Source organism: Vigna unguiculata, chromosome 1 (assembly GCF_004118075.2).
Source record: "Vigna unguiculata cultivar IT97K-499-35 chromosome 1, ASM411807v1, whole genome shotgun sequence".
Taxonomy (NCBI): domain Eukaryota; kingdom Viridiplantae; phylum Streptophyta; class Magnoliopsida; order Fabales; family Fabaceae; genus Vigna; species Vigna unguiculata.
Genome location: NC_040279.1, coordinates 21972172 through 21981107, shown reverse-complemented (window position 1 = coordinate 21981107; position 8936 = coordinate 21972172). Strand labels below are relative to the sequence as shown.

Sequence of the window (8936 nt, the reverse complement as noted above, 5' to 3'; positions counted from 1 at the left end):
TAAATATAACTAATAAAATCATAATTAGAAATTAAAATTTATAACACTATAATCAACCCTAAGATTGAAACAAGTCTTAGACCACTTGCTTCAAAAGTGAAAAGTCTCTTGTGCAACATTAGTTACTTCAATAACTAAGCACTTTTTTGTTTAAAATTTATACAGTAACAGATAATCAATTTCAAATGAAAGGCTTACCTATTTTATCTCATTAGTTTTCACCCAATCAATGAAGACATTAGAACCATCTTTCTCAATTGATGTAAGAAATCTATCAATGCAATCTTTTTGCCTGAATGTTGCATTGAGGTCATTTTCCAACCATAGGAAATCTATAAATTCAAAGGAAACCAAACCAAAAAAACTAAAAAGCACATATCTTCGCAACAAGCCAATATTTACAATGAACTCAAGCCACATTATAAGGAAAAGTGAATAAGGTAGCGTCTAGCACATTAAAAAGAGAAGTTCTCCTTGTTCCTTTCTTTTTGTTTCAACCGATAAACTATGTCAGCCTTTAAACATGCCATTCCAACACATCTATACCAAAAACTAGATACAAGTACAACAACAATCTAATATAAAGAGTCATACATCACTATTAAAAAAAGATATATAGCATGGATCATTTTATAGAGGTTAAAAAAACCTCCACAAATAAAGATCATATGGGCTGATTATAATAGATTTTATAAAAGCTGATAATATAGAAGGGTTTTTTTATTTTTCTTAAGAGGTTTATGACCTCCGCAGATTGCAACACATTCTCATTCTTCTAAGTGAATTCACGTGTTCCCTCCCAAATCAGAAAACTTAATGAATTTTTCCCTTTTACTCGAAAATCTAAGTTCAAAGTATCAATCGATTCCGCTCCGCGATTAAGCCATGTCGTAGCCTCTGTTGCAGCGATATTCGTCGCGCCGTCTTCGTCGCACCATCTCCGTCGCGCCGTCTTCGTCGCACCATCTCCGTCGCGCCGTCTTCATCGGCGTTCTCTTCGTCGCTTCATCTCGGTCGCGTTGTCTTCGTTTCCCTGTCTCCATTGCGCCATCTCCATCGTAGCCTCTGTGGTAGCCTTTTTCGTAGCGAATCAGTGACTCCGTGATTCAGCTTCGTTACGCCCTCTCCGTCACTCTAGCCCTCCATCACATGGGGTTGTGATCCAGTGGCTTCTGTAGAGTTAAGGTACACCTGGAATTTTTTGTTACCTAGAGGTTCCTTATCGATATATCTATTATGTTCCTGGTTAAAATTTTATGTTCTAGTGGCTTATGTTTTGTTTTTTCTTTAACAGGCGATTTATATACTATTTAGGAATCTTAGGCTTAACACTAAACTCATTCATGTTATTCATCCTGGTATTAGCACAAATTTGTATTGTATGTCTATGATTCCATCTTATTGCTATTGATTGTGTAATATTAACATTAACATGATGCATATGGGTGATGAGAGAGTAAGAATGTTGTTTCTTTTGTTGCTGATGCCACTGCCAACTATTTTGGGTTGGGGAAAGGAGGGTCACTATGCCATTTGCAAGATTGCACAGGTAAAGTAACAATACCACCCTACTCTTTGCATTTACATCTCTTTCTAGATTCATTATGAATGTCTCAATTATTCTTAAATTAGTTTCAATATATAACAAATGATAACAGATCCAGTGTAGTGTAGAACAAGCTGTGAAAGCAATGAATTATAAATGAAGGGTTTGTTAGAAGCTTAGTTGGTTTCGGAGTATAAGTGGTTTTGGGGTTTTACCATGTCTATGTGTTTATCCTGAGACCGCAATGTTGGTAAAAAATTCTTAGAGGGTTTGAATTGCAGGGGCATCTTAGTGAAGATACTCTATTTTCTGTCAAACAATTGCTTCTAGATTCTGCTGAAGGTGATCTTATTGCAGTGTGCTCTTGGGCGGACGAGGTTAGGTTTAATTAGCACTATCGTTGGTAGTATTTTACATTATGTTGACACGTCGAATTTCAAGTGTAACTACGAATACTGCAATGAGTATGTTTGGCCCTTTGGTACATTGGCTTTGATGGAATTTTTGTATATGTAGGTTCTCTTTGGATAAACTTATCAACAGATACTTAAATGAATAGAAAATAAGAAGCTAAAATGAATTATACTTCTTCTATAAGTTAAATTGTGAACTTATGGAAAAGTCCAACAAGACTTTGGATAACACACTTTAAGTTCATTTTAATTTCTTATTTTATTTCTTCTATTAGTATTTCCCGTGATGTTTATCCAATAAGACTTTAGACTGTTCAATGACCACGCATTTTCCAAGTTACTATGATGCGACTCTCATGATTCTTGAAGGAGACTGCCATGATTCTTCCAAGCATAAACATAGATGTGTAACGGGAGGAATATACAACTATACAATGCAACTTAAAGCAGTTGATGCAGGCCCTTCATTTGAATTAAATTGTATGTGCATGCATTCACAAAATGCATTCTTAATTTTCTAGTTACATACGAAGATATGTCCTTTAATTCTCTGTTTTGATTTTATCAAATATAGATAATTTGACTGAGGTATTTTGTCTATCAGTTGTATTTCTAGAGCTTTACTTGTGAAACTACAACATATAGAAAACCATTAAAAAATTCATTGCCTTCGATGTGATTTCTCACTAACACTGGACAAAAGTGCTTTATTATGAAGATCGGACGTTTAACACCTAAAGGTGGTTTCAAAGTAAGTTAATGGTGAAGTTATGAAAGAAGCACAAACTGGCCAATCACCCTAGACAACCCTATTACTGTAGGATCAAGATTTAGGCACTGTGTCTGGTAGCAGAATATAGAACCCGAAAGCATTGTCACTGATAAATTTACTTCATTATAATATTAAATTCTGATTTATAGTGTATAAGCAAGTTGATCATTTACTTCATTATACAAAGAAAAAGAATAACCTAGGATGCAATAACAGAACAAAACAGCATGTTATTTCTAAAGAACTGTATGAATTTTGTCTAGATCAAGGATATGCTGACCGCAATCTAATTGTTAAGTGGAAGAAGGTACCTAATATATGTTTTTATTCTATTTTTGAAAAAGCTTTTGTTTTTTCTATTTCTTTTATCATAGATTCATTATATCCCTGACGTTTATTGTTATTGAAGGCTTAATCATCTCTTTAACTTTAGGCTTCTTTAGCGTTTGTGTATAGTAGAAAATGGTTTATCTGGTATACATAACATTCATTGTTCTAGCAGCCATCTTGCTACACTACTTTAGGTTGCATGCTTGCATTTCTCTCAAACTTTTAACCATGATTTTGTTATTTGTAAACTTGTTCTGAAAAGCATCTTATGTATGTTTCAAACAGAAATTTGTGATTACACATGATTCTAATGTAAATAAGCATACTGGTTTTGTTTAGATGGGTTAAATTTATACATAAATCACATTGCTTCAAACTCGCTTTTAATCAAAAACAACATTATAAAGTCAAGATTGTCCAAAATTAAGTTAACTCATTTTCATTCTGACATTGAGTACTTGTGAAATGAGAAAATATATTGTGTTTGCAGAGTTCCGAAGCAACTTAGGGAGGAGAAGGTGATTGAGTGTGTTCATTGTGGATGCAAGGGTTGTGCAAGTGGAGACTGATTGGACAACAATTCTTGTATTGGTGTAAGTGGAAGGTTTCTTAGTACTAATTTCGTCGAGCCTTTATTTTTTGTTGTCCAAAACTCATATGGGACACAATTTCTCCATTTGTATTATTGTCTACTACATGAGTGTTATGTATTAGGTATATTAGTTATATGTCTAAGTCAGAATCTGACTTAGTTTTGTGCCTCTTCATCTTTGTTAGCCTAACATGGTGCAACTTAATCAATGGGCTTAGAAGAATCTTATTATTATTATTACTATGTTTGCTTCCATTTTTCTTATGGGATACAGATCACGATGTTGAAAGCAACTATACCAGGAAAATAGCGATATCCTGAATATGTAGGTCAACACTTTAATCTTGTTTAAAAAGATCAAACTGCCCCCAAAGACCTTTACTGTATTAATGAGAAAGCTACCTTCTATTTGTTATCATGACTACTCTTTTTAAGTTGTTATTGGTGGTTTTTATAGTGATATAGTTTATTTTATTAGAAATAAGGAGCTTTTAGGAGAAACACTATACATTGCTCCTACCCTCTAATTAACTTGTGTAGTAAATGTTTTAAGTACAAAGGCGAATAAAGAACTGACTACGCAGCTAATTATTTTTTGTAATTATAACTGCTAATTTTATAGCATGTGCTGTATAAGATAACAAATCTATATTAATATGCTAACTAATCTTGATGAGTATTATGACATTCTCTTAACAGGAACCACAAGTTAGTGAGTTCTCATTAATCTAAAATTGAAGGAGCAACATTCGGCAATCACTTTTGAGAAGGTAATTAAGTTTGTAAAGTTATACATTGATACTCATAAAAGAAAAGATGGATCATTTGTAAATGATGCGGCAAAGGCTATATCGGTTAGTTGTACCATAATATAATATTTTCGTGCATTTTCCTTCAATGTTTAGAGTTTTCACTACATATTGTTGTATGCCTAAAGGAACAAATTGAAGTGGGTTTGACTGAAAGCACTAATGATGAATCACAAGTTTCCCCTAATGATGTTGTTGGTAGAGTGTTAGGCCCAGAGCATTCTGGGAGGGTGCGATACATGGGTTTAGGAACAGCTCCTACTAACTCATTTAGAAATACAAGATTTCGACTTTCGGATTTAAGCATTGCTTCATCTAGTGCTGCCACTACTAACTCATTAGCGTCCTTCTTGTAGCTAATATTTATCTTTTATAATTTCAGCAAATTGGTGATGCGAATGAGCCTGAGTCTTCTATGGGTACAAGAGGATCATCTGGTGGTAGCAACATTTAGGGTGTTGATGATGTTTTTTAGGATGAAACTATTTTAGTGTATTATGAACTTTGAGTAAGTATGGATTAAGTTGTAATTGTTTATATTTAAATTGCTTTTATGTTAATATGTTGATTTTGAGAATCAAAAGTTCTAATGATATGTATTTGAGCACTTTGGTTGAAGTATTTGATTGAAGTTTGCAAAAAAAATATTGTTGATTAAGTACCTCAAATGGTGACATACATTGTCAAGTATAGTAGGAAATTCTAATTACAAACAAAATATTTTTTTTTATGAGATTTGAATAACGCAAGAAAAATTTAGTAATAAATCCACAAATTAAATAATACAAACGAAACAGGTTAAACTTTTACAGTATAATCCTCGAATTGAGGAAGGTATTAACCCCTACAAAAAAATGAAAAACAGGAATTTTGGAATCAAATAGGTTTATGGAAATAAATGAGGTTTTAAACCTCTACAAAATAATAGTCATGAATAGGAGATGTTATAACCCTCAATTAAAAAAACTTCCACAATATAAATCTGATATCAAGGGTTGTAGAAAACCTCCACAAATAACTTGTGGGGAACCTATCTATGGAGGTTTGGAAAACCCCTGCAAATTAATTTGTGGAGTGTAAAAACCCCTGCTAAACGAAATTAAAACCTTCGCAATTTAGCTTTTTTTTTTGTAGTGCATGATTTTTAAAGCAATTACTATACAAGTAAACTTTACCATTACAATTGGACGATAGTACAAAAGACGTACTCGAAGTACATTTTCAATAATATCTAAAACAAATTACCACCAAGAATGAGTTTTTTTTTCTCGTTTGATCCTATAATATATTGTGGTGGAAAGTCTCACAGAGAATGGCTTGCTGAATCAGAATAATAGTATAATTGTAATTAAGTGCATATTCTGCTTTGAATATCTTTTAATCAAGCAAATAATCTAATCTAGGAATGGGATGCCTATATTTGATGGTTATGTTGTTTATGGCCTTACAATCTATGCACATTCTCCATGTTCCATGCTTTTTAGAAACTAGGATCATGGGCATAGCACAAGGGCTCATACTATGTTGCACCCACCCTTTCTCTAACAAATCATTCTCTTGTTTTTGAATTTCTTTGTTCTTCTCGGGATTAGTCCTATAGGCTGGCCTATTAGGAAAAAGATGAACCTTGGATGAAGTCAATTTGGCGCTCTATACCTCTTAGGGGTGGAAGTCTCTTTGGAGGATCTTGAAAAACATCCCTGAATTCATTTAACACTATAGACAAGTCTTTACAACACTTAGAGTGAGGCTTTTGAAAGGAAGGAGAAGACTCACTTGGATAAGCAAAAAAAAACTTGTTTTTGCGCAAGTATTATCTTTTTAACCCTTTTGAGGGAGATCAAACTCTTTTTGGCATTTTTTCTCACCCTTTGCGCCTTAAGATGTGTCTTCTCTCCCTTTCTTTTCTCAACCATTTGTTTTTTTTCCTCGTTAACTTCTTTGGGTGAAAGAGGTAGAAGTGTGACCTTTTTTTCCTTGGAAGCTAAAGGAAAATTTGTTGGTATGACCATCACGAAAATCCTTTTTGTCAAATTGCCATGGCCTACGCAGAAGAATGTGGGTTGCTTCCATATGCACTACATCACATAATACCTCATCCTTTTAAGTCCTAATGGAGAAGTTGATTAGGACTTGTTAGTTCACTTTTATTTCTCCTTCCTCACTAAGCCATGATAGCTTATAAGGCTTAACATGAGGGATAGTTTCTAAGCCAAGCTTGTCTATTACCCTTGTGTTGGCCACATTTACCCAACTTCCTCCATCAATGATGAGGGAGAAAAGTTTATTGTTGATTAGGAACCTTGAGTGAAAAATATTTTCCCTTTGAGAATACAATTCCTTGGGAACTTGTCCCAATATGCGCCTAAGCACCAATAGGCCTCTTTCTTAATGTTTGATTTCATCCTCACTTGAAGAAGAATAAGTGTGTAAGGAAGAACTTTTGGGGGAAGAGGGAAGGGAAGAATGCTCACTTTCAACTTCTACTTTAGAAAGAACATGTTCCTTTTGGAGGGGCCATTGGAAGCAATGTGTCCAAAGCCCAAACATTTGAAACATTTAATGGAACTATTCTTGAGAAGATTTGGTTTTATCATGCACATTTCTATATGTATTGGCTTTAGGAGTGGAGTCTTGGGGATTCTCGAAAGGTGTTCTTTCATCTTTTCCTTCTTTACCCTTCCAAGACTTAGAGTAGTAGTCATTGTAAGAAGTATTCCTCTTGGCCTCTTGATTCTTTTTCAATTGACTTTCAAGTTTTAAGGTCAAGTGTAAAACTTTGCTAAGATTAGAATACTCATACAATTCAACTACATATTGGATCTCTCTTTTAAGACAACTCACAAACCTTGTCACTCTTTCTTCTTCATTTTCGTATTGGAGTCCTACTTTTAAGAGCATGGACTTCGTCAATTTATAATACTAATCAACACACATTGACCCTTGTTGAAGCCTTTGAAGCTTCAAAAGAGTCTCCCTCCTATAGTAGGAAGGAACAAATATGGTGTGCATTAACCTTTTAATGTCCTCCCAAGAAACCACGAGTGGTCCTTGGTTATCATTGTCCATACAAAGTTGATGCCACTAAGTCATGTCATACTCCTTATACCTTAAAAGTACTAGTCTACTTGCTCTTGCTCACTAATTACATGAATTTTAAAAATTTGGTCTATCTTTTGTTCCTACTTAAGATAGACATTTGGATTATGCTCTCCTTTAAACTTTGGAATTTTGATGGATGGTGGTGGTTTTGTTGTTAATGTGTTGTGCCTTTGTTGTTGTAGTTGAAATTGTTGCATGTAAGTTTGGAGAATCCTCTCGCTATGTGCTCTATATTCCTTTCTACTAAGTTCCATTTGCTGGAAGTGAGTGTTGACATCTAGAATAGCACTTTGTTAGGCCACGGAAGTCACCATGGGAGGGGAGTATGGTGAAGTCGACCCTTCCTCCTCCCTTTCAACCTCCACAATTAGACTCAAATCCATTTTTCCTACAAAAAAAACTCAACAAAGCCGAGATGAAACAATGGTTAGAAAACGTTGCAGCAATAAACTCGAGACCAAGTGTGGTCACAATTAAAAACCCAAGAGTATTAGATCACACTCCCAACACCACAAGGGAAGCCACATTCAAGAATCCACCAAAAGGGGTGAAAGACCTTTAAATTTTGGAAACCTTTTCTCAAGCACTTTAAAGTGTTTCGTGTAACATCCTAGTCAGATATTATAAATTTAAATAATAAAATAATAATTAAAAAAGTCAAACTGCATTTATTATAACGTCTTTCCCAAAAATGCGGGAAAATTAAAATCCAAACATCATCATCAATTACAATAATCGCAAATTTAACTCCAAGTCTTAAAAATCTCAACATTGTTTACAAAACCAAATTACAAAATAACGAAAATAAGTGGAAATCATAAAATCCCATGCTACCCCGCTCTGATCTATGCCTCACCAGCACCACCTGCAACATCATTTGCTCCCATGTAACGGATTACACGATCATCGCCAAACACAAGTAGATAGGGTGAGCTAATTGTATAAAACTCATATATATGATACAGATATATAATCACACGCACATCAAAGGAACTCTATCCTTTGATTCCATACCACATGGTCACCACCATGTTATCCATGTTCTACATCTTTAGATGAATACCTCAAGATCCCCTTGTTGCCACACCTACAAGCCACAACTTGTAGAATACGTGCAGGAAGCCTGCTAAGGTGGTTATCGATACGAAGCAAAGTTCGTAATGTCCCAAGACTACCAAATTCATCGGCTAAATACCGAAGAACAATCTTTCTGGACCCATCCGTACGAGCCACAACTCGCACACTCACACCGGCAACACTCGCCAATCTGAGCCACAACTCAAGGATTTCTCGTGTTCATCCGTCATCCCGAGCCATAACTCAGGAGATGTCATTTTGAGCCACAACTCAAGGAATGTCACGTGTTTTACCC

At 34.8% G+C, this 8936-nt stretch overlaps 1 pseudogene; it reads left to right on the top strand.

Annotated features, from left to right (window-relative positions):
* Nucleotides 1–673: 673 nt before the first annotated feature.
* On the top strand, nt 674–5083 carry LOC114189677 (annotated as a pseudogene).
* The last annotated feature ends 3853 nt before the right edge of the window (nt 5084–8936 follow it).